Consider the following 25,933-nt stretch of genomic DNA (forward strand, 5'->3'; position numbering starts at 1 on the left):
GATGAATCTTGTATGGGAACATAATGTTGAGGGAAAAAGCCAGACACCAAAACGTATGCACTGTGTGACTCCATTTACATGAAGTTTAAAAGAACAAAAAACTAGCCAAACATGTGGTTACCTTTAGGAGACTGTATTGAGAGGGAGCCTGCAGAGGTGCCGGAAATTTTCCATATCTTGTTCTGGGTGGTGACTACATAGGTATGTAGACAAGTGAAAATTCATTGCACTGAATACTTAAGATTTGTGTACTTTCCAGTGTGTAAACTATTCTCCAGATAAAAGAAAAAAGATGTCATTGCAGTACATTTATAGAAAAAAAATAGAAACAATCTGGTATATTCATATGATGCCATATTATATAGCAGATAAATATATGAACTAGAACCAGTATATGGATCTTAAACATAATGAGTTTAAAAAATAAGTTGTGAAGTAATATGTTTGGCATATTACTATCTATGCAAAATTTCAAAACAACCCCAAGGCCTATAGGTTGCCTATGAATAGTAAAAGCATAAAATATATGGCCTGGAAAATAGACATCAAAATCACGATAGTTGTTTCTAGGGAAGAAAAGAGGAATAAAGGGCACTTCAACTGTATTTATAATTCTTTCTTTCTAGTATAAAATCTGAGGCATTTTTGACAAGCATGCTAACTTTCAATAATTTTGGCTGATCGGTTACAGTTCAAAAGAGAAGCAGAACCACCATTCCTCACGTGAAAGATGGGATTTATTATTGGGGATGAAACTGAAGGCAGTGGTGGGAGCTGGTGAAAAGCGCATGGAGGCTGCTTTTTGGTAGCGGACCTGAAGTCACTGTAGGTCTTCTGGTGTGAAAGTCAGGAAGAAAAGCAGGACATGAAGGTGAGGGGTGTTCGAGCAAGGATGAACTGGGCCCACGAAAGCAAGCTGGAGTCCTCGTCTCTTTTTCACTAATCTCAAAGTTGTGGGTGACCCATGGAAGGAACTGGCAGTCTTCACTGTGGAGCCACATACTCATCTGCCCCAGGACTTGGAGCACTGGGAGGAGGAAATCTAGAAAGAAAGCCAGGCTTTGAGAACCAGCTGCTGTGAAAAGGTGAGCCAGCTCACGGGTGTGGATGTGGAGGGCACACGCCCTGCACTCACCTTCAGAACAGAATTGCTCCTGCTTCACTTCTGCTTTCCAAAACTCTTGTGTATTCTCTTGTGCCCAACCCTCACCTGGAATCAGACAGGGAAAAGAATGCTGGGAACCATGTTTCTAGCTTAGCTAGTCCACAGAAGCCAGGGCGTGTGTTTTTGTCTTTCTACTTATATTCATTTTCTGGCTAAAAAACACACACGTGTGTTTCTTTTAGAGGTTAGAAGCTCATTAGAAATAGTATCATGACTTAAAAAAAAAACTTAGTATTATATCTTCAGTATCTTACACATGCAAATTCTCAATACGAATCTGTTAAATGAATAATTAAAAAAAGAAAAAAATTATCAAATATCTATTACTTGCTTAGTCCCTGTTCCCAAGAAACAGTCCTGCCTATTTTCAGAGAACCTTCTAATAGAATACAAAATGAAAATTACTGTTAATTATTTTGAAAGATTCCAATTCATACCACAAATTCCACAGTACTTCTGTCCATCTTGGGCTAAGCCAAATATAATGAGAGCTCTATTATTCTCTAACTTTCCTATATCTGTCTGATTCATCTTTGCAAAGTTCTCATGTGGACATGCCCCATGGCAATATCGAATTGTCTGATTTGTTTTTCTTAGCTTTCATGAGCCATATCTTGCCATTTAGTTTTGAACAATGCTAATGAATGAATTCCTTCCCTGAGCCTGGGAAGGCTATTGTAGAGCAAACAAAGACAGGTATAGCTTCAGAAGATGGGTAGTATGACTTGGTACGTGCTATGCCTCCTCTCAGATAGTCTGGTCACTTTCCACATTTGAGAATGTACTCCCATATGCCAGGAGCACAGGGCTCTGTGACTGAGTGTTTGAGAACTACCTGAGGAAAATGGCGTCTCCCAGCCATGCTCCTTAGCATATTTCACCTCTATTGATGTATATTTGCGATACATTTTGTTAGGTGGTAAATTAGAGGAGCTCTGAGTTTATTGGGTTTTTCTACACAGAGATGAACATGTATTGATTTTCATTAGCTTGCAGGTTTTCCAACATATTATTTAGTCCACAGGCCAGGAGATCTCTTTATCTTATTGATTTGATTCTTTAGTCCTGACGATGGGTCTGCAGTGGATTTTTTTTAAGTCCTCAAATGGCTCTGTAGTGTCCTTGCTCCTACTAGGGTGAGCTGTTTTTTAAAAACTCCAAATGTGGGAAACCCACTATGTTTGCTCTCTTTCTTTATGGAGAATAACAAGAAGATGCCTGAAACCTTAGCCATAAATAAAGGGTCATTGTGCAAGTGCCACGAGAAGGACAGAAGAAACTTGAACAATCAGATTATTTACTTTAAGATAGAACCTGGCATTCATTTGAGAGAATTTTAGAGAGAGGTTTAGGCTTTCCCCTCAATCATATATCGAGTGGATGGTAGCTTAGGGTGTGAGAGGTGTTTTTCCCCACCTATACGCTTCTTCTGTAACTACTTTGAGGACCTTGCCACTGTCTAGGCACTGTGGAAATAGAGAACAAATAAGTCAAAGTTCTTATTTTTGAGGTGTAAAAGGCACAATTGCAATGTAAGTCAGATAAATATTTTAAAGATGCTACAGTCAGGCAGAATAGTTTTCTCTTTTCCCCTTCTCCACACAAGATAAAAGGCCCTCAGTGCTGCGGAGGAGAGAAGAGTTTAGAAAGAAGTGTTAAATGGTGCCGGAGCTCTGGGCCCCGTCTCCTCACTCCAGCCTGAGCCAAATCTTGACGGCGGACAAGTAAGAACTCTGGGATCTCTGAGATAGGTAAGGCCTAGGAAAGAGTGGGCCTCATAGAAGAATTCTCTAGGCTGTCATGGTGAAAGGGAACAGAAATATTGATGTGGTATGTCTAGTCATGCGGAGGTTGGAGACTGCCTACAAGTTTTCCAGAGTGTGCTGGGAGGCATCAAAAAATGCCTGTGGCTCCTTGAGCTCCTGTGGACATTGGCTGGGAGACAGAGCTCTTGAGCATTCAAAGCGCTGATAGTCAGGACAAGACAATAAAGGCGGATAGATTAGTTCCGCCAGAGATGGGATGATGACATATCTATAGCCCAGTAGATTGCCAGCATGCTGTGGGATGTACTTGAGTATCAAATGAAAAAAGAAGTATCTTCTGAATGGAGAGATCAGCTAGAACCAAGACAAAGGTGGGTGAGCATATGACTCCTCGCTTTTGGGGAAATATAATTAAAAACAAAATCTCCCAACCCAGGAAACCTCTACACAAAGGTAGTAGAGAAAGAAAACAGTTTTGTTTTTGAGCGAGCATTAAACTAGAATGTGATGCATATCACAGGCAGTCTGTTAAGAGACTGCAAAAACAGAAATCCCTTCTTTTATATAGGCAAGCAGGTACAAAGCATTACATATATGTTCTCAAGATACATGATCACTAGTCACACATAGTTCATCCTAAATTTACCTGGTAATTGGAGTGATCATCTGTGTTAGTTTATTGGCTTTATACGAAGAGAAATTTACACTTTTCATATCTTTATGACAGAAGGTAGTTTTGCAACTTGGGGCCAGGTGCCTGTGGAAGCTAAGCCCCTCCGCCTTACAGAGATGGGGGTATGGGCACCCTCACACTTGATGAACACATTTCAAGAGAGTGGCTTCCAGGTCCATGAGAAAGAAATTCCTGGGTTGTAAAACTGGCAAGGGTTTTTTTTTTTTTCTCAAGGATTCGCACCTGGGCTAACAACTGTTGCCAATCTTTTTTTTTTTTTTTTCTGCTTTATCTCCCCAAACTCCCCCTGTACACAGTTGTATATCTTAGTTGCAGGTCCCTCTAGTTGTGGGTCAAGGGGTTTTTTTAAGGACAGATTTATATACATTTATAATTACAAGTTTATAAAAGAAAATGCTCTAAGAAAAGGAAGGGGAGATTTCTCTTATTTTTAGCAGGGAGAATTAAGCCTCTTGTTTTTAATTTTTATTTGTCATTACACACCCACTGATATTCTAGCAGCATTTAAGTTCCCTGAGCATCGATCTCAGGGTGAAAGAGAGGAAGAGGAGAAAAATCAGAAATATGAATGTATTTTATTCCTAATTGAGGTATCACTGAATTTGGCTAAGTTTGCCTGAAAGCCAGACAAGTGGGACCCTGAGATATACATTAGGGTCAATCTAAAGTTGTGTCCTGTGAAGTTGCACCCGCCCTATGCAGAGTTACACAGGTATGCCTCATTCCTTAGGCCTGGAAGCAGCTGGGGAGGGCCAGGATGGCCAGCAGCAGCAGCTTCATCTGCCTCTGGACAATTCCTGCACTTTCTATGTATGCTGTGATGTGCAAAAGCTTGGGAAATGTTGGCTTATTACCTTTGTCTCTTGGTACAGCAATGTCACTTGACGAGCTTAGATATGACAGTGATCAGAGCCGGAGTAGCAGGTGCTGTGTTACTATCTGTGGTAAATACGAACACAAGGATGAACAACCATTATACATGGATGGGAGGCTGGATGGGGAGGGTACATCTTTAGGAGCAACAGCCAGGTGTGGTACATGGTGCAGCAGACTGGAGTTGTCAAAAAGTTTGAGGGAATTAGTTTATACCCTGCCCAGGGCAATCATTTAGAGAATCCAGCTTGCAGAGAGACAGACTAATCGATAGGTTTCCAATGTCACATCACACGAGCAGACAGACAAGGTCCCTTGCTTATTCCTTGCAATAGTAATGTGAAGTGGTGGCTGGACATTTGAGTGTCTTATGGCAGCTTTGTGTGCCTGGATCTGATATTTTGTTTATTGTTAGCATCTTGATCCCCAAAGCTCTCCTCTTTTACGTGTCACGGTCAATTGACTGTGAAGGAGTAAAGGAATTTTATAGAGCCATCATCAGCGCAAGGAATGGATCCTGAAATGATCAAGGCTAGGTTTTGATTTTAGAACATATGACTAAAGGTGAAAACTCTTTTTTAAAGTTAGAAACAATGACCAAATGAAAGCTCCTATTACTGGCATTTTAATGTTCTCCTAGTGCCTATTTATTCCTATGTTCAACACCTTTTCTGAATCTCTCTCATGTGGCAGGGACTACGTTCCAGACATTGGGACTTACCGACAATTAGGAGTACAATGATGAACCACACATGGTCCTGGCCTTCAATGAGCTCACAGCTTTAGGGGAAAAGGCTTCTAAATAGACAAGTTATAATACAAAAGACAAATAAGGACAGGAATATCAACTAGGAAGGTAGTAGTTAACTTTGCTGAAAGTTTGAGAAACATCAGTGTCTTCAGTGTTTCCCCTTCTCTGATGTCCCCTTATTGTACTCTACTTTGCCTGGCGAGTGAGAGATCCCAGTAGAAGAGGGGTTAAGGTCTTTGAAATCTGAAGAATTCAGAACTGTTTTTGTTTTATTACTCCCCTCATTAGCCATAAAGTCTTAAACAATTCATTCAATTGGTCCTTTTGGGTGAAGACATGCCAGTTATTTGCATGAACAGACAATCCCTCTAGCAATATATAAAATGCTACTCTCAGATTTTATAATCTCTGTGTTGTCTTGAGCAGTATTGTAATTAAATCTTATTAAGTAGATTTATGGCTTGGAACACTAATGGTCATGAATAAATATATGTTCCCTAAAGCTATTTGCTCAGTTTGCACTTTATGTCTTTTAGCTCACTTCAATTATACATATTCAGCTTTACACCCCATTTATTTGTTTGTTTATTTATTTTGGGGGGATGGGCATTAAACTTGGATTTCTATGCTCCTCACGTAGAATATTTGATTTCCTCACAATTGCCCTTTGATGCCCTTATTCTGCCACTTGTTCTGAACAGGGGCCTTACTGTAGGTAGCTTTGCAGAAAGGAAAATAGTAATATATTTTCTAGGCCAACAGAACATTTTGCAAAGTTGGAAGTGGGAAAAATATGTATAAAGAAAAACAAATAGTTAAATTAGAGTTAGATTTGGACTTACAAAGGTGGTGAAACAAAAGAAATACAAATGTCCAATAAACATTAAAAAAACACCTTATTTAACTTCACTAGTAATCACAGAAACGAAAGAGTCAAACAACTATCAGATGATATGTTTCACTGTTACGTTAACAAGAAAAAAATTTGGTTATCCAATGTTTGGCGATGATAAAGTGAAACAATACACCATTGGCAGCTGTTAAATTGGTATGACTTTTCCGGAAAACAATTTGGTGATATTTATAAAGGGACCTAATGACATTCATACTCTTTGACCTAATAATCCCTTTTTAGGGACCTAGCTTAAGTTATATGTCAGAAATTAGGAAAGAAAGCTTATATATAAAGATGGCCATCATAGTGTTATTTTTCAGTACCTTTGAACTGTCTGGCAACTGGGCAAGCATTTAAACTAATGATGGTACATAAATAATTTTAGAATATTATGACACCATATGTCATCTATTTATTCCATCAGTAGTTTTGTTTTGTTTTTTTTAGTAAGGAAGATTGGCCCTGAGCTAACATCTGTGCCAATCCTCCTCTATTTTGTATGTGGGATGCTGCCACAGCATGGCTTAAGGAGCAGTGTATAGTTCTGTGCTCAGGATCCAAACCCAGGACTCCTAGGCTGCCAAAGTGGTGTGTGTAAACTTAGCCACTATGCCACCAGGCTTGTCCCTCCATCAGCAATTTGAATGTTCATGTGCCAGACAGCATGTAAAGTCTTAGAAGCTTGCTTTCAAAGACTAATAAGGAGGCACAGTGTTCAGGAGGACGGATTAGAGCTCACCTGGGTCCTGATCTTGCCACTTCCTGGTGTACGTCTTACTCTCTGTGCCTTGGTCTTTTCATCTGGTAGATGGGATGATAAGGGAAGCTTCTTCATTAGGTAGCTGTGAAGCTTAAATTAATTAGTATATTTAAAATGCTTAGCAAATTTCCTGACATAGAGCAACTGCTATATGTGTTATTATTCATCATCTTTGTTACTGTTATTATTATAGCAAGTGAAACCACTTGACAGTATGAGCTGGATTTTTGTGAACCACCCCAACCCAAAGCCAAAAGCATTAAATATAATATTTGAATGGGAAAAAGACTGAAAGAATAGACTAAAATGTTTACCGAGTATTCATAATAATTGCATCAATGTAAATTTTTAATCCACAAAACTCAAGAATATAAGAAATATAATTCTTCTCTATTGTAAAAATAACTGAAGTTAATCATTCCTAGGGTTCCAATTCCACTGATGCAAATATAAGCTTGATCAATTGAGTAATTGCTCACTTAGTTCAGGTTTCTCATAGCTAATTCAGATGTTCTCAAAGTCATCCAGAGTTTTCCTCCTTTCCTTTTATCTGTAGGGCTGCCCTAAGTTTAGAGGGAGGTTATGAAGCGTTGCTTCATCAGAGAGGGTGTTTCATCCTGGCTCTTCATTCTTGTTGGCATTAGCTGCTGAATCTTTTTTCTTACTAGCTTCTCTTAATCACAACTTTTCTCCCAGACGTGCTTGGATAACACGTTTCCATCCATCTCCAGTGGTTAGTTTACTTCCTCTATTCCTTTCCTTGTCTCAGCAGCCTTTCAGGTATTCTCTCTCTCTCCTTCACTGTCTCTCTGTCTCTTTCTCTTTCTCTCTCTTGCTCTCGCTCTTGTTCTTTCTTATTTTCTCTTGCAATTCTGGTGCCCTTTTGGAATCAAAGGAAAATTTGCATATTCTACCATGTTACCTGGAGTGGCAGAGGACTCTTGGGAGCTATCGCAGGCCCTCTTAATGCAGATAACGCCATGCACTTCCTACACTAAAGTGGCCACACTGTGAGAGGATGACGGGGGATGTCTATAGGACCTTCAGTCCGCCTGGAGCTTCACTCCAGAACTTGTGTGCAGGCCTCTCCTCCTCTCACAACTCCAGCTCTAGGGTTATGCAGCTCTGCTCCTCGGGACTCAGCAAATGCTTCTTTTTAAGTACTGGAATTTTCTCTCTTAGACCTTACTAATTCCAATTTCTGATCATAATTCAGATGCTGAAAATAATCAGTGCCTTGCTTGTTGAAGGACTGTCTAATGAAATGCACTAATTTTTCTACCCTTTTTACTGATGTGGGTTTTTTCCCCGCAGGAATTTATTTGCTGTATCTACTGAATTAAGTAGTCAGTTTGATGACTGCCTTGGAAATGCTTCAGATAAGATTTTTCACGGCACCTTGGGGCAGGAAGGCGTTTCTCATAATTCAGTTCTGAAAGCACCCAGAGCACATAGATTGTACTTCCTAAAAGATATTTTAAAGATTTCTGAGGAAAAGCAGCATTTTTTGGTAACCAAGTTGTCTGTGGGGGCTCACTTTTATAGGAACAAAACAGGGCAATAGCAGACATGGGGATGGTTGTGTATTCAATGCTGGTTAACCTGCTGTAAGCTTGACTTTGTTAAAAGAGTCAAAATTTATAAGAAAATAGTAAGTTTCTTTCCATGAGTCATCTGAAGTTTATGACTTTTTAAATATTTAGTTTGTTGTTGAAGATTGTCTTAATTTTGTGTGTGTTTCTGTTTCATCGGTATCTTGGCGGTGTTGGAGTCCATATTGTTCAGTTGAATATTTGTTTGGGCTCCGGTTTCGTAGAGCCAGGTGAGGGAAATAACTTCAGTGCAAGAATGAGTCCAAAGCATGCTATTTGAAGCAAGGAATATGTTGCCTCAGGGAAATACTCAATTTTTTTTTTTTGGGGGGGAAGTTTAGCCCTGAGCTAACATCTGCTGCCAATCCTCCTCTTTTTGCTGAGGAAGACTGGCCCTGAGCTAACATCCGTGCCCATCTTCCTCTACTTTATATGTGGGATGCCTACCACAGCATGGCTTGCCAAGTAGTACGTAGGCCCACACCCGGGATCTGAACTGGCGAACCCTGGGCTGCCGAAGCGGAACGTGCAAACTTAACTGCTGTGCCGCTGAGCCGGTCCCCTGAAATACTTTCTTAATTTAAAGTAAGAATCAAAGTTAGTAATTCTTTCTAGGACAGTCTTGTGTTGTTTTGTTTCAATCTTGCTTGATAAGGGCAACTCTACCTTGAATTGCTTCATTTTAATGAGGATGTCCAAACAAAGGTTTTGTGGTTTTGATAAGTTATACTTAGGTTAATCACTATTTGGGTGAACATAAAAACACTCTACCACTGTTGGATTTTCTAGAATTTATAAATAAACTTGTTGAAGTGTAAGTTCTGGCTATTTATTCAAAGCCTTTCATGATTACATACAATTTTTAATTTTTTAAGTATTACAAAGTTGTCTATAAGCCTGAAACCATAAACAAATATACATAATCCTATGAATGTCATATTCAAGCTATAATAATAAAGCTTATTATGGACATCTTGTGTAATTGCTGAGGTTCTGCTTTCTCTGTTTAGTATCTTAAATGGACTTAAGATTATGGAAAAACTTTTGCTACTCTTAACATGTATTTTCATGTAGTTATGCTTTTCTCTTCTTTTTACTCAAAAATAGACCAATGTTGGCATATAAGCGTGTTTCCATTTAAGGCAGAGGTTGCAAATTGATGGGCCACACAATGTATTAAAATTGGGAAATTTCTTATAAAACCCAAATTTCTGACTTCTTTGAAAAACTTCTACATTCTAGTAACCTAGTCCCACATTCTTCCACTGGAACGCTGGTCCAGAGCTGAGGATTGACTGTTACTTCTAGGAGAATTTTTATTGTCTTCTCCACTTCCTGTTACTTCCCTCTGACCTGCTTTCCTCTCACGGGCGAACCCTGAAGGTATTTTAGGTTGGAATCTCTGATTTTAATGGAAGAGTTAACACGCATTGAGCACTGATTCCTTTAAAACTCAAGAATTGTCACTAAGAAAATATCTTTTTACAACAGAACCAAAGGATAGGAATTGAATGAACTTGGATTTTCAAAACCTCTTCTCCAGGATGGCACTAAGCATCTCGTGAGAAGCTGAAGCATTCTGCAAAGTGTTCAGATGATTCCAAGTAGTCATTTAGTAAAAATTAACTCAATCTCAGCAGCCACTGTGAGTATGACATTGTTTTCTACATAAACTCAAATTCTTGCAATAGCCCAGAGGTAGTTATCATATCCGTTTTATAAATAAGGCTCCGAGAAGTTAAGGCTAAAGTTATAAATCAAGTAAGTGGTAGAGCTTATTCTTAAGCCTAGGTAGGTCTGCTGCAAAGACTGGATGCTGCTGTTATGTTTATTTAGGCAAACGTTGACATTATTGAGAGACATTTCTGTTCTTGACCTGAAGGTCAAATGTTCTATAGAGAAGAATGTGAATACTATGAATTTGAATGCAAATTGTGTGTGTGTGCCTCTGAATCAGTATGAAAATTTTTCTGAGAAGAGCTATGGTTTTCATTAGATTTGAAAAGGGAGCAATGACCCAGAGAAGCTTAAGAAATATGAATAATTGCATAATGTAGACACTTCTTAGAATTAGAGAGATTTACTAAATTGACTCCAGGCACAAAATGTCTCTTTCTGATGTAATCTACTTACCCTGTATAGACAAATCCTTCAGAATCCTTTCCCCCCAACCCAAGAATATAAATTTTGATCGTTCTTAATATTCAACTATCTCATTTTTTAAAAAAGAAAAATAAATATCACTTTTTTTGATTAACAAGGGTAAGAACATTTCCACTGTGCAAGGGGAGGTCCATTTATAAGTGATAAACTGTCAGGGTAAGAATTCTATAAATTTCCTTTCATTAAAATGCAATTTTTCTTCTTCCTCTCTCTCTTACCTTCTTTTTCTGTTTTCCTCCAACAATTCAGTCCAAAAGAAATTAGAAAGGGCCAAGCTAGATGGGTGTCCACACTTGGGAAGGGTGGGGTAGCTAACTCATGTAAGGAAGGTGTCTGTGCTGGGAGGTGGTGGCTCAGCACAGGGCGTTGAAAAATGTGCAGAGAGAAGAGAGAGGTCTGTGTAGGAGGACAGCCCCGTGATGATGGCACACTCATGTAGGGGGTCAGCATGCTACAGTATGAGTGAGGTGAGCAAGATGTCCTTGTGAGATAGTCTTCCCCAGGATGTTGGAGCTCAAGCTGGGTGAGAAGGTCTTCCTTGTGAAGGGTGGTCTGGTCCAGGGTGTTGGCACTCTAGTTTGGTGAGGAAGGCATCTTTTGGGGTGGGTGGGTGAGGGGATGGAGGGTGGTGTCAAAGCCCAAGTAGGGCAATAATGACATCCACAGGAAGTGTGATTTGCATGCTATATTGAAATCTGAGAAGGGTGAGCAGATGTCCGTGGAGTGGGGAAGCCTGCAACAGGCTGTCAGAGTCTGAGCAGGATAAGGAGGGCGTCTGCGTAGACAGGCATTCCTGTGTGAGGTGTTGGAGCCTGAGTTGAGTAATAGCCTGAGTGGAGTGACGAGGGCATCCGCATGAGAAAGGGGTGGCAGCAACTATGGAAGACAGATTACATAAAGGGGGTTGATAAAACTAGTAAGTATATAAAGATAATGGGAGCAAGTTTCTCATTGTTGGAAAATAAAGTTACAAATATGGAAAGGGAGAAAACAAGGATAAATTCTGTTACATTGGGTTGGAATTGGATTTGGAACTTGGGTTGGAATTGGGTTGGAACTTGTGGTTTTCAATGTATATGTATAGACATAGAAATACATATAGATGCAAATGTGTGTGTGTGTATATATGTGTTCTACATATATTCACCACATCTGTCCACTGAGAGGGCCTGGTAGCAACATCCCAATAACAATGAGCACACTTAGCCCCCAGATCTCATCTTCTAAACACTATTCTCCATCAAAAGAAATCATGGCTCTTTGAGAAATGGCTAATTCCAGGCTGGAGCAAGGAGGGTACACGATAAGCCTGGAATATCTCATTGTCAAAGAACATAAGGAAATGCTCAAAATGTGCTGGGGAAATAATAGTCAGTGTTAAGGGGTTCTCTCTGGTTAAATACAGGACAATTTGAGAATTAAATAAATAATGATAATAATGAATCGTATCCTTTAAATAAAACACCGATCCATGCATCTACATGGTCACAAATAAATAAAATAAAAGAAAATTTGATGGACACGATATTTACATAGTCTCAAAGTAGCTCATCATCAGATATTTATAAATTACAAAGGAGTAACTTTTCAGTGGAGAAACTTGGCAGATACTGCCTTAAGCAGTTAGCATCATCAGTAATGGGACAAATCAAAACCATGTGCCCCCTGAAATGATGCAAGAAGAACATAGCATCACTTCTGTGATGTTCCTGCCAAAGGTGCATAAACTGAGTCTAACTGTGAAGAAAAGTCAGATGAACCCAAATCAAAGACATTTCACAAAATACCTGTCTTTAAGTTTCAAAAATTTCAAGATCATGAATGTGAAGGAAATAAAGAAGAAAAAATTCTCCTCATTTTCTTCTTACCTCCCAGTGGCAGCTCAGGAAGCAACGAGAAAGGGCATCATTCAAAATGACCCATCTAATATCTTATCTTACAAAACCGTATACATGAACATGACTGCTTAACCGCTTTGGCACAATATGTGATAGCTGAAATTTATAAAACACATAAGTCCTTTAAAAGTATATAACTTTAGCATTGATTGCAGGGATGATTCAACAACCACAAATCAATCAACGTGATTCATCACATTAATGAAATGAAGAATAAAAATCACACGATCATCTCAACAGATGCAGAGAAAGCATTTGACAAGATAGAGCATCCATTTACGATAAAAACTCTGAATAAAATGGGTAAAGAAAGAAAGTACCTCAACATACTATGACAAACTCATACCTAATATCATTCTCAATGGAGAAAAACTGAGACTATCCCTCTAAGAACAGAACAAAGACAAGGATTCCCACTTTCATAAGTCTTATTTAACATAGTATTGGAAGTCCTAGTCAGAGCAATCAGGAAAGAAAAAGAAATAAAAGGGATCCAAATTGGAAAGGAAGAAGGGAAACTCACTATTTGCAGATGACATGATTTTATATATAGAAAACCCTAAAGAATCCACCAAAAACTTTTAGAAATAATAAGTGAATATGGTAGAGTTGCAGGATAAAAAAATCAACATAAAAATCAGTTGCTTTTCTATACACTAACAACAAAGTAGCAGATAGAGAAATTAAGAATACAATCCCATTTACAATTGCAACAAAAAAATAAAATACCTAGGAATAAACTTAACCAAAGAGGTGAAAGACCTGTCCACTGAAAATTATAAAACATTGTGTAAAGAAATCGAAGAAGACACAAAGAAATGGAAAGATATTCCGTGCTCTTGGATTGGAAGAATTAACATCGTTAAAATATCCATACTTCCTAAAGCAATCTACAGGTTCAATGCAATTCCTATCAAAGTTCTAACAACAGTTTTCACAGAAGTAGAACAAAGAATCCTAAAAATTATAGGGAATGACAAAAGACCCCGAATAGCCAAAGGAATCTTGAGAAAAAAGAACAAAGCTGGAGGTATCACACTCCCTGATTTCAAAATATACTACAAAGCTATAGTAACCAAAACAGCATGGTACTGGCACAAAAACAGACACACAGATCAATGGAACAGAATTGAGAGCCCAGAAATAAACCCACACATCTGTGGACAGCTAGTTTTCAACAAGGGAGCCAAGAACATACAATGGAGAAAGGAAAGTCTCCTCAATTAATCGTGTTGGGAAAACTGGATAGCCACATGCAAAAGAATGAAAGTAGACCATTATCTTACACCATACACAAAAATTAACTCAAAATGCATTAAAGACTTGAATGTAAGACATGAAACTTCTAGAAGAAAACATAGGCAGTATGCTCTTCAACATCGGTCTTAGCAGCATGTTTTCAAGTACCATGTCTGACTGGGAAAGGGAAACAGTAGAAAAAATAAACAAATGGGACTACATCAAACTAAAAAGCTGCTGCACAGCCAAGGAAACCATCAACAAAATGAAAAGACACCCTAACAATTGGGAGAAGACATTTGCAAAGCATATATCTGATAAGGGGTTAATATCCAAAATACACAAAGAACTCATACATCTCAACAACAAAAAAACTAATAACCCAATTAAAAAATGGGTAAAAGAACTGAGCAGACACTTCTCCAAAGAAGATAGACAGATGAGCAACAGGCACTTGAAAAGATGTTCAACATCACTAATTATCAGGCAAATGAAAATCAAAACTGCAATGAGATATCACCTCACACCCTTCAGAATGGCTATAATGAACAAGATAGGAAATAACAGGTGTTGGAGAGGACGTAGAGAAAAGGGAACTCACACACTGCTGGTGGGAGTGCTAACTGGTGCAGCCACTATGGAAAAGAGTATGGAGATTCCTCAGAAAATTAAGAATACAAATACCATATGATCCAGCTATTCCACTGCTGGGTATTTATCCAAAACCATGAAAACATGAATCCATAAATACATATGCACCCCTATGTTCATTGCAGCATTATTCACAATAGCCAAGACTTGGAAGCAACCTAGGTGCCTGTCAAGAGATGAATGGATAAAGACAATGTGGTATTTATACACACATGCACGTAGTGGAATAGCAGACAATGGAATAGCTCTCAGCCACAAACAAGGATGAAATCTTACCATTTGTGACAACAGTGATGAACTTTGAGGGTATTGTGCTAAGCAATTTAAGTCAGAGGGAGAAAGTCAAATCCCATATGATTTCACTCATAAATAGAAGATAACAACGACAACAAGCAAACACATAGAGACAGAGACTGAAATGGTGGTTACCAGAAGGTAAGGGGAAGGGAGGAGGGTGAAATCGGTGATTAGGCATGCATGTATGGTGATGGATTGTAATTAGTCTTTGGGTGGTGAACATGATGTGGTCTACACAGAAATGGAAATATAATGATGTACGCCTGAAATTTATGTAATGGTATAAACCAATGTTACTGCAACAAAAAATTAAATTAAAATAAATAATAATTCAGAAAAATAAATAAAAGTCTTTAACTTACATAGGACATTTTCAAAGGATGTAACTAGATAACCCATAACAGAAAAATATAACTAATAAACTAAACAAACCCCTCCAAACTCGTTCAACTTTACTAGTGATCAAAGAAATGCAAATTAGAACAATAAAAAATTGTTGCCTATCAGATTGGCAGATTACAAACAAAATAACTAGTATTCAGTGATGGTAAAAGTAAAGAGAGGTGGGCACTATTATATGCTATTGATGGATATTTACACTGATAGAACTTTTCTGAAGAAAAATTAGGCAGTATAGTAAAAAAATTCTTATAAATTCATATGTTTTGACTGAAAAATTCTGCTAGGAATTTATGTCAATTAAGTAATTGAGATTATATGCAAAGACATTTAAACAACATTTGTTGAAGTGTGGTTTCTATTTGCAAAATCCTGTATTATTATTGTGTTGTTTAGATAACTAATGGAAATATTAAAAATGATAGCACAGACATATATTTATTGACAGTGAAAGTGGGAAATGTAGGTTTTTTCCAAACTGAAAACAGCTTGCATAATATCAACCCACTTTTATTAAAAACATATTTATGAAGACAAATAAATGTGTAGAAAAATGTCTGGAAAAATGTACCCCAAAATGTTAATGGTGATTATCACTGGGAATTGAGAGTATGATGATTTTTGAGTTTCCTCATATTTTTTGTTTGTTTACTTGTGTTTAAATTATGCAATAAAAATTTGGTACTTATGCAACTAAAATTTAATAAAAGTCTATCAATTTATATGTATCAGATGCTTGATGTAATTATTCCATAGATTTTAAGGAATTATTGTCATTTTCTCAGTTTGCATTTTCCCTTAGAGTAAACAAAATTCAACCTTATATTAGACTTCCTTTTCGCAACATTTTCTTGCTCAATTTATGAAGCCTGAAACATTTTTTTAATATTTATTTTTTATTGCAGTAACATTGGATTATAACATTATATAGCTTTCAGATGTACATTGTAATATATTTTGAACTCTGTGTAGATTACATCATGTTCACCACCCAAAAACTAATTTTAGTCCATCCCCTCACATGTGAATCTAATCACCCCTTTTGCCCTCCCCCCTCTTCCCTTCCCCTATGGTAACCACCAATTCAATCTCTGTTGCTATGTGTTTGTTTGTCGTTGTTTTTATCTTCTACTTATGAGTGAGATCATACAGTATTTGACTTTCTCCCTCTGACTTATTTCACTCAGCATAATACCTTCAAGGTCCATCCATGTTGTCACAAATGGCCAGATTTCATTATTTCTTATGGCTGAGTAGTATAGCATTGTGTATATATACAGCATCTTCTTTATCCATTCGTCCCTGGATGGGCACCTAGGTTGCTTCCAAATCTGGGCTATTGTGAATAATGCTGCAATGAACATAGGGGTGCATGTATCTTCATGCATTTGTGTTTTCAAGTTCTTTGGATAGATATCCAGCAGTGGAATAGCTGGATCATATGGAAGATCTATTCTTAATTTTCTGAGGATACTCCATACTGCTTTCCATAGTGGCTGCACCAGTTTACACTCCCACCAGCAGTGTACAAGAGCTCCCTTCTCACCACATCCTCTCCAACACTTTTTGTTTCCTGTCTTGTTCATTACAGCCATTCTGAAGGGTGTGAAGTGATATCTCATTGTAGTTTTGATTTGTGTTTCCCTAATAGCTAATGATGTTGAGCACGTTTTCATATGCCTTATGGCCATCTATATATCTTCTTTGGAGAAGTGTCTGCTCAGCTCTTTTGCCCATTTTTTAATTGAGTTGTTGTTTTTTTTGCTGTTGAGATGTATGAATTCTTTGTATATCTTGGATATTAACCTCTTACCTGATATATGGTTTGCAACTATCTTCTCCCAATTGTTAGGTTGTCTTTTCATTGTGTTGATGGTTTCCTTTGCTGTGCAGAAGCTTTTTAGTTTGATGTAGTCCCATTTGTTCATTTTTTCTTTTGTTTCCCTTGTCTGATCAGACTTGAAAATATGCTGCTAAGACTGATGTCAAAGAGTGTACTGCCTATGTTTTCTTCTAGAAGTTTCATGGTTTTGGATCTTACATTCAAGTCTTTAATCCATTTTTAGTTGATTTTTGTGCATGGTGTAAGGGAATGGTCTACTGTCATTCTTTTGCGTGTAGCTGTCCAGTTTCCCCTACGCCATTTATTGAAGAGACTCTCCTTTCTCCATTGTATGTTCTTGGCTCCCTTGTTGAATATTAGCTGTCCATAAATGTGTGGGTTTACTTCTGGGCTCTCGATTCTCTTCCATTGATCTGTGTCTGTTTTTGTGCCAGTACCACGCTGTTTTGATTACTATAGCTTTGAAATCAGGGAGTGTGATGCCTCTGTCAGTGTCGCAATCCAGTGTACACATCAGGATAGATGCAGAGAGCACTGATGGCCACTCTGAGTTTATTATAACCAGCGTTTCAATATATACATAGCTTACAGCTGTTAAACATACACAGGTGTTCTGGATGAAGTAATTAGCGAATGCCAAGAATTCTTAGTGATTTCTCAAGGAGCCCTCCCTTGGCCTCTGTTTTGATATTATCATGTTATTGCTGTGCTCCTATATTTTTATCTTGGAGCAGGCAAGGTCTCTTAGGCAATGGTCCCTCCTGCTCCCAATATCGATATCGTTTCTCCAGCTGTGCACCCGGGCAGCGGCCGCCTGGCTTAGTTTGCCACCCCCCCCCTCCCCGGGGGTCTTACCAGTCATTGGCTAACCGGCTTTCTCACCTCCGGGACACAGTTTGTTGACAAGCTTTTTCCAGTGATTATTAACCCTTCCTGTGTCAGGGGCGGCTACATTTCCCCATTTTTTTGTTTTTTAAAGCAGCGAAGGTGTCATGTTGTGCTGAGGCCAGAAGGCCCATCATAACCAATGCTTGCTCTTGTTGACTTTGTTGTTTTTTCAGGGAGCACAGCAGACGTAAAACATAAACTATTAACATGGATAATATCAAAATCACACCAGCATTAACAAATATGTGTAAATTGAGGCCCGAGAACCAGTTGGAGGGCTCTAGCCAGTGTAACCCATTTTCAATGTCTTGAAATATTTTTTGAGAGAACACCTTATGTACTTCTTGTAACTGCCTCTCTAACCGAGCTTGTAGCCCAGTGATGTCATTGGCCAGGGAGGTAGTAAATGCCCCCTGTAAATGTTTTTTTTATTTCTTGTCAAGATGTCAGTGAGCTATTATACAGTGTGTGTGTGGGGGTAATGCATTGCATGGTAAATTGCCAGTCACATTTTAGTTTCATACGCATATAGAATGCATTTTACTGCTCTCCCAGCCACTCTACTGCTGCCTCTAATGCCTGCAATCCTGACATTAGCCCTTTATCAATATCCACCTGTGTCTGTAATTCTTGAGTGACATTTACCAAGATGGACTCCACCTTATGGGCTGTTTGAACACTGTTAACCAAGGCAGTAGTAGCTGTAGCAGCTGATGCAATGATAATCACCGTGGACACAATGAACGCGATTAGCATAGCCAAAAACCGTTTAGGGCATAATTTTTTCATGGACTCAAGGAGGATATGTAGAGCATGCTCTTCAGACCATGTCCAATTTAGAGAAACAGGTAACCAAATATGTGCTCTTCTTTTAACACCATTACATAGGTCACATTCAATGAGGTTACATTACAATGCGTTAAACAATCAGAATACCAATATGGGGGGAAAATATTAACTACATCCATACTAGAAGATTCTTCAATAGTGGGGACATTTTTTCCCCATAACACATAAGGATGGGTGGTACAGATCATAACGGTATCAGAAACATTTTGAATCAGAGTCAATGAATTATCGCCACTTGCATTCTCATATTTACCATGGGACAATCGTTGTGATATAAAAGGCAGCCCGATCCTCCATATTCCTTTGTGAGGGGGCTGTACACTGTCTCATTGTGAGATAGTTGTAACAGGGGTCCAGATGGGCTGTGTTCGCTCCATGTTATAGGTTTCTGACTTGATCTGTTGAAGGCCCAAGTATGACTGTCGCTCAAAAGATGTCCATGAGGTCCCCAATCCAGCACGTTAGCCCCAAAGATGTTGCCCCGACTTGGATATGCTGTACGGCAAGGGGACCACTGTACTGAGTAATGTTTGTAACGCCAATCAGTTTTTGGACGGCAAATTGAGACGGAAGGAACTTCTGTGACATTACTTTTGTCTTCGTAAGATGTTGATATAGTGGTAATGTATGTCACATTGGCTGCCTGTTGTCCTTTCTTAGGTTGGTAATAAAATACATTTGTTCCTGAAAGGTGACACATGTTGTGCTTTTGTTTTAATAAACCATACAAAAAGGTGAATTGTTAGCAAACATCACCAGAGGTTCTTCTTCCTTTTGGTGCAGGCCTGTATGTTGTTGTCGGGGTACCCCGGTTCCTCCTGTCCAATCAGAATCATTAGAGGACAAAGGGGGATTGGCATGCCACCAAGTAACCGGAGTAGAGAGAGGAGGATTAGGAATAAAGGCCCAATATGTGAGATTCTCATGCTCTGAAATCACCTCAACATGCATTAGAGAAGAAAAGAGGAAAAAGAAAAAGCTGATTTACTTATCTGTTTGTCCATTTTCCGGTTATTCCAGAGCAGGCTGTGTGCGTTTTGATGGAATGCACTCAATGCCTTTATCTGTCAAAACACAAAGAGCTCCTCTCTTCCCACATTTAACCATAAAAGGGCCCTCCCAGATATCCGTATAAGGACGTTTTAATCCACACTTTGCCAAGATATTGTGTCAAAACAGATGTGTGTAATGCGGCCTTTGTTGGGCCATATGGTTCTGAGTTTGACCCATATATCTTTCTGCACTGATGTGCCGTCCTCCGCTAGATTGAAAAAATTTAAAGTAAATAAGGCGTGATTGAGGATACCTTGTGGATGATTCTTATAATACTCATTTCCCCCTTTCATTTTTTGTAAAGCAGCCTTCAGCGTTCTATGACATCACTCAATAATAGCTTGTCCCATAGAATTATAGGGGATGCCAGTTTTATGGATAATATTCCAATTTGCACAAAATTGGCGGAAAATTTGCGCTGAGAACTCAGGACCATTATCAGTTTTAATGCATGTAGGAGACCCCACGAAAGCAAATGTAGCAAGCTAATGATGAATGACTTGTTTAGTGCTATTTTTTGTATGTGCCGATGCGAAAAGAAATCAAGAGTGAGTGTCAATAGAAGCGATAACAGAAGGAAATGTGCACAGCTGCCAATTCTGCAATTTGAGTAGTTGAATGTCCGTGAGAGACTTTGGTCTGCCGGTCATTATTAGCAAGCCAAGCTATACCGGCTTTTCCGGTTTTTCCGGAGCCGTCAGTGAACAGGGTTAAGGCATCAGGAATAGGTTGGGAAGAGATAACCGAGGAGATGATCAAATTGAGAAGATGTGCAAGGTAAAAAAATGGTCTGAGGGTCAGCGCCTCGCAATTGTAAACACCGCAAACGTCCCCTTTGAATAACCTCTGCTATTCCATCAAAATAGGTATAGAGTACCTTAGCTGGTGTGTGGGGCAAGTATATCCACCCCAAGCATTTTATAACCTTGCCCGCTTTTTGAAAGATGATAACAGTAGGACTCTTAGGTGTGTTTATCACATAAAGGCATAAGGGAATTTCTGGATCAAAGCTATCTAAAAATTGGGAGGTCAGAGCCTTGTTTACTAGGCTTAGTTCTGGTTTTGTCTCAGGGATAAGAGTGCGAGTAGACGAGGGGGAAGAGTCACCATGTAGCAAGGAAAACAAGTGACTCAGAGAATGCGTCGGGATGCCAAGAAAAGGACGTATCCAACTGATATTTCCTAAAAGCTGTTGCAATGAACTAATGTTAAAGTATTGGGTATGGAAATAGAGGGAATGCATGGCTTTACCAGGTGTCTATCAATTATTAATCCTAGAAATTTCCAGGGGGAGGTAAACTGTACCTTATCTTGAGCCATAAGCAGGCCTTTGCCTTTTAGCAATTCAATTAATTGTAGGTATGCTGTTAATGAAAAATTTTTAGTTGGTGCTGCTAATAAAATATCATCCATATAATGGTAAAGTTGTATAGTAGGGTATTTGCTTCGAAAAGTTAATAACACATCTCCTACTAACTGTTGGCATATGGTAGGACTGTTTTTCATGCCCTGAGGCAGGACCTTCCGCTCATATCTCTGGGGGACCTCTTGATTGTTATAAACTTGGACAGTGAATGTGAGCTTTTCCCTATCAGTGGCGCACAAAGGTAGAGAAAAGAAACAGTCTCTAACGTCAATAACAACAATTTGCCAATTCTCAGGTATTAAAGAAGGGTTTGGCAATCCCTTCTGTAAAGCCCCCATAGGTTGCATGACAGCATTAATTGCCCTTAAGTCCTGAAGTAATCTCCATTTTTCAGATTTCTTTTTTATCACAAATACTGGGGTGTTTGAGGGTACAGTATGGCCTAATTTTAGTTGCTCCTGTACTGGCATCTTTAAAACCTATAATTTTTCTTTTGGAAGGGGCCACTGATCTATCCATACAGGCGTGGTAGTTTTCCATTGAATAGGTATGGGAGGAATGTTAATAACATCAGTGGCCCCTAGGAAAAAGGCTTAACGTTTAGAGATATTTTCCATTGAGAAAGCAAATCTCACCCCTGTCGAGGAAAATAATCCATAAGCAATCTACAAATGAAAATTTGGGTGAGTTTATTCTGAGCTTAAATCTGAGGATTATAACGCGGGAGAGTCTTTCTGCAAAGGAACAGAGCACTCCAAAGAAGTGCGGGTACACAGGGTGGTTATATACCCTCAAAGAGTATGTTTCACATATGATTGAAATGTCCCTTTTACAATAGTCAGGAGGCTGCTCTGTCCACACAGCCATTGATGGAAACGGCAGATAGGTCTGCTGTCTCAGTGAACCCGGCAGGCTGGCAGGTCTGTTGCCTCAAGCTGGGCGGTCACAGATGAGTGCTACAATCAGTTCCCAGACTAAAGAAAGATGCTTAATCCTTAAGGAGATGCTAACGTCGGGAGGGGGAGGGAAGTTGCACCTTTATCTCAAAATGTCTAAACAGATATACAATGCATGCTCAATGGCCACAGTCAGGCCCTTTTGGCAAAACAAAGTCAGGCGGAATTAGGTTTATACCAAATGGCTTCCTCATATACTCCAATATATCCTATTGCTTGCCATTTTTATTTGTCATCCCCATAGGGAGTATGGAGTTAGAAGAACGTAGGGTGTAATTAAGGCACTTCTGTTTTCAGGTCTTCTGACTTTGAGTACGTGATCACTTCCCTCAGGTGTCATAAGCCCCCCTACACCTTGTACAGATGCAGAGGTTTGCTTTTTAGGCCAATGGGGAGGTCAGTGGGCGAGACTATAAAGCACCGTCGCCAGTGTGGCCGAAGCCACTGGTCCCCCTCTTGGCAGCGGAGCTCCCCGAACTTCTTTTTTCGGGGCACTGGGGAGTGTGCCCCGTTTCGAGTTTCCCGATGTCAAGTCACGGTTGATTAGATTACCATCTACATTAATTTTAGAGCAACATTGATTCGCCCAATGGAATCCCCTTCAGCACCGAGGACATGGTTTAGAAGGTGGCTTTTTAATATCGGCTGGCCCTCCTTTACCAGGGATATCTTTTGGACCAGACTTGCATTGTTTTGCACGGTGTCCAGGTCTTCCGTACTTAAAACAGGCATTATCAAAAAGCACCTTTGGGCAGCTGCGAAAACGGTGCTGCCGTTACTTTGGCCACATGACTATGAGTTCCTACTTCCTGACACGCTCCAGCATATCCCCTAAGGTGTGAGTTCGCCCTTTAAGGTGAGACATAGCAGACTGGCAATCAGCATTAGCATTTTCAAAGGCTATTTTCAACAGGATAATTTGAGCTGCTTCAGGATGAGCTATTTGTCTCTCAATTGCCTGCTGGAGACGGTCAATAAATTCTATGTATGGCTCGTTTGGCCCTTGTCGGACATTCATAAAGGAATTGGTGGCTTTGTCTGCCCCTGAAGGGGGAGTTGCCTTCCAGGCTGCTAATGCCACCTCTGAACATTGTCTATGCAACATTCCATTTGCCTCAGCCTGTGCTTGAGGCGTCGCATATTGGCCGACCCCCTGTAACATGTCGGCACTGATTGGGAGAGGGGGGTTTAAAGATCGATTATCCGTAGATCAGGATACAGATATCTCATTATACTCAGACCTGAAAAGAGTATATTCAGCATGCGACAAAAGAGTCTTTGTGAGCAAAAGCCAATCACAGGGTAGCATACAATAACTGGCTCCCAGTGCCTCTAGCATCCCGACAGTGAAAGGTGACTGCACTCCATTCTCTCTAATGCTCTTTTTCAGCTCCTTAAACACCTCAAAAAAAAGGGATTCATGTTTTCTTTGCCCATGATTGACCATCACAGGGAAGGCACAGGAAAAAACATCAGGATCTCCACGATTTAATCCTTCCCGAAGGGAATTATGAACCACACTATACTGCCTGGAATCAACATACGGGGCTGGTGGAGCACAAGGAGGAGCAGTAGGCAAGACAGGAGGGTTCTTGAAGGCGAAATGCCTCTCTAAAGGAGGGGGGAATGGTAAATCATCATCGTCTGAGGACGTTTGTTCAAAATTTGTCTGAGACTTACTAACGACCTTTTTAAAAGAGTCTCTTGACGGCTAGCAAGCCGGAGGAGGCAGTGGCGGCGTCTCCTCAGCTTTGCCTGAAGGGCGCTCCTGTGAAAGAGGCCGAGTTTTCCTCAGCCGATAGATCCCACAAAGGGAACAGTGCAGTACATACTGTTCCCCAAGTCGTTAAGATATGTACATCCTTTAAAGATTTTAAAAGGCCATGCTCAAAGCGAGACTTTAGTACCTTGCCAGCCCTTTCCCACAACTCAATGTCCAAGGTGCCATCCTCAGGGAACCAGGGGCAATGTGTAGATATTGCAATATCCTCTGTAACTCGGTGGGAGAAACCGAAACTGAAATCGAGGCGTGAGCAGGGGACAAGTAAGGTATTAATACCAACTGAGCTATCCTCATAAAAGCTTCTATCACATAATAACTAGATAAACGGAGCATGATTTTTATTTCACCTTGATAGTCAGCATCAATTACCCCGGGAATGATGTTTAAGCCCTTCAAAGCTGAGCTAGAGCATCCTATTAATAGCCCAAAATATCCTGATTGTAAAGGTCCCCATACATTGGTAGGAACAAGAAAGGTTTCATCAACACAATCTATGACGACTGTCTCTGAAGCCATGAGATCCACTCTGGCACTTCCTGACGAGGCCGCCACTAAATCATTCACACAGAGTCAGCCTGCTGATTGAGAGCTCCCCAAATTTGATTTATCAGGGCACTGGGGAGCGTGCCCCATTTCGAGTTTCCCGATGCCAAGTCACGGTTGATTAGAGATATTGCCAGCAATATCCTCTGTAACTCGTAAGGAGAAAGCGAAACTGAAATTACCTTCAGCAGCCGCTGAAGTGTCTTAAAGCATAATTTCTGCTGAATCGCCAATTGTTGGCCCATCATTCTCACGGCGGACCGCCAAAAGGCGATTGAAATTCCCCCATATCGTTACTCACCAATAATGCCGCCGATCTTGGATCACGTTGGGGTCACCATATGTCGGTGTCGCAATCCAATGTACACATCAGGATAGAGGCGGAGAGAGCTGATGGCCACTCTGAGTTTATTATAACCAGCGTTTCAATATATACATAGCTTACAGCTGTTAAACATACACAGGTGTTCTGGATGAAGTAATTAGCGAATGCCAAGAATTCTTAGTGATTTCTCAAGGAGCCCTCCCTTGGCCTCTGTTTTGATATTATCATGTTATTGCTGTGCTCCTATATTTTTATCTTGGAGCAGGCAAGGTCTCTTATGCAACGGTCCCTCCTGCTCCCAATATCGATATCGTTTCTCCATCTGTGCCCCCAGGTGGCCGCCGCCTGGCTTACGTTGCCCCCCCCCCCCTCCCCTCCGCCGCGCGGGGGTCTTACCCGTCATTGGCTAACCGGCCTTCTCACCTCCAGGTCACAGTTTGTTGGCAAGCTTTTTCCAGTGATTATTAACCCTTCCTGTGTCAGGGGTGGCTACAACCTCCAGCTTTGTTCTTTTTTCTCAGGAATCCTTTGGCTATTCGGGGTCTTTTGTTGTCCCCTATAATTTTTAGGATCTTTGTTATATTTCTGTGAAAACTGTTGTTAGAACTTTGATAGGGATTGCATTGAACCTGTAGATTGCTTTAGGAAGTATGGACATTTTAACCATGCTAATTCTTCCAATACAAGTGCACGGAATATCTTTCCATTTCTTTGTGTCTTCTTTGATTTCTTTCAAGAATGTTTTATAGTTTTCAGTGTACAGATCTTTCACCTTTTTGGTCAAGTTTATTTGTAGGTATTTTATTTTTTTGTTGCAATTGTAAATGGGATTGTATTCTTAATTTCTCTTTCTGCTGCTTCATTGTTAGTGTATAGAAACACAACTAATTTTTGTATGTTGAATTTGTATCCTGTGACTTGACTGTATTCATTTATTATTTCTAAAAGTTTTTTTGGTGGATTCTTTAGGGTTTTCTATATATAAAATCATGTCATCTGCAAAGAGTGACGGTTTCACTTCTTCTTTTCCAATATGGATCCCTTTTATTTCTTTTTCTTGCCTGATTGCTCTGGCTAGGACTTCCAATACTATGTTAAATAAGAGTGGTGAAAGTGGGCAAGGAACCTTGTCTGGTTCCTGTTCTTAGAGGGATAGCTTTCAGTTTTTCTCCATTGAGAATGAT

The 25,933-nt window shown here is 39.7% G+C and overlaps 1 long non-coding RNA gene across 2 annotated transcripts; it reads right to left on the bottom strand.

Annotated features, from left to right (window-relative positions):
* Positions 1-719: 719 nt before the first annotated feature.
* LOC139082165 (uncharacterized) lies at positions 720-25,124 on the bottom strand. Of its 2 annotated transcripts, none has more exons than XR_011537896.1 (5): positions 24,726-25,124; positions 6,884-6,986; positions 4,480-4,564; positions 1,136-1,210; positions 720-1,042 (listed from the first exon to the last, which is right to left on the bottom strand). It is a non-coding gene; the product is annotated as an uncharacterized lncRNA (long non-coding RNA). The 2 variants fall into 2 exon arrangements; XR_011537899.1 differs by having other exon boundaries at positions 6,884-6,994; positions 24,726-25,095.
* Positions 25,125-25,933: the final 809 nt, after the last annotated feature.

Source organism: Equus przewalskii, chromosome 1 (assembly GCF_037783145.1).
Source record: "Equus przewalskii isolate Varuska chromosome 1, EquPr2, whole genome shotgun sequence".
NCBI classification, from domain to species: domain Eukaryota; kingdom Metazoa; phylum Chordata; class Mammalia; order Perissodactyla; family Equidae; genus Equus; species Equus przewalskii.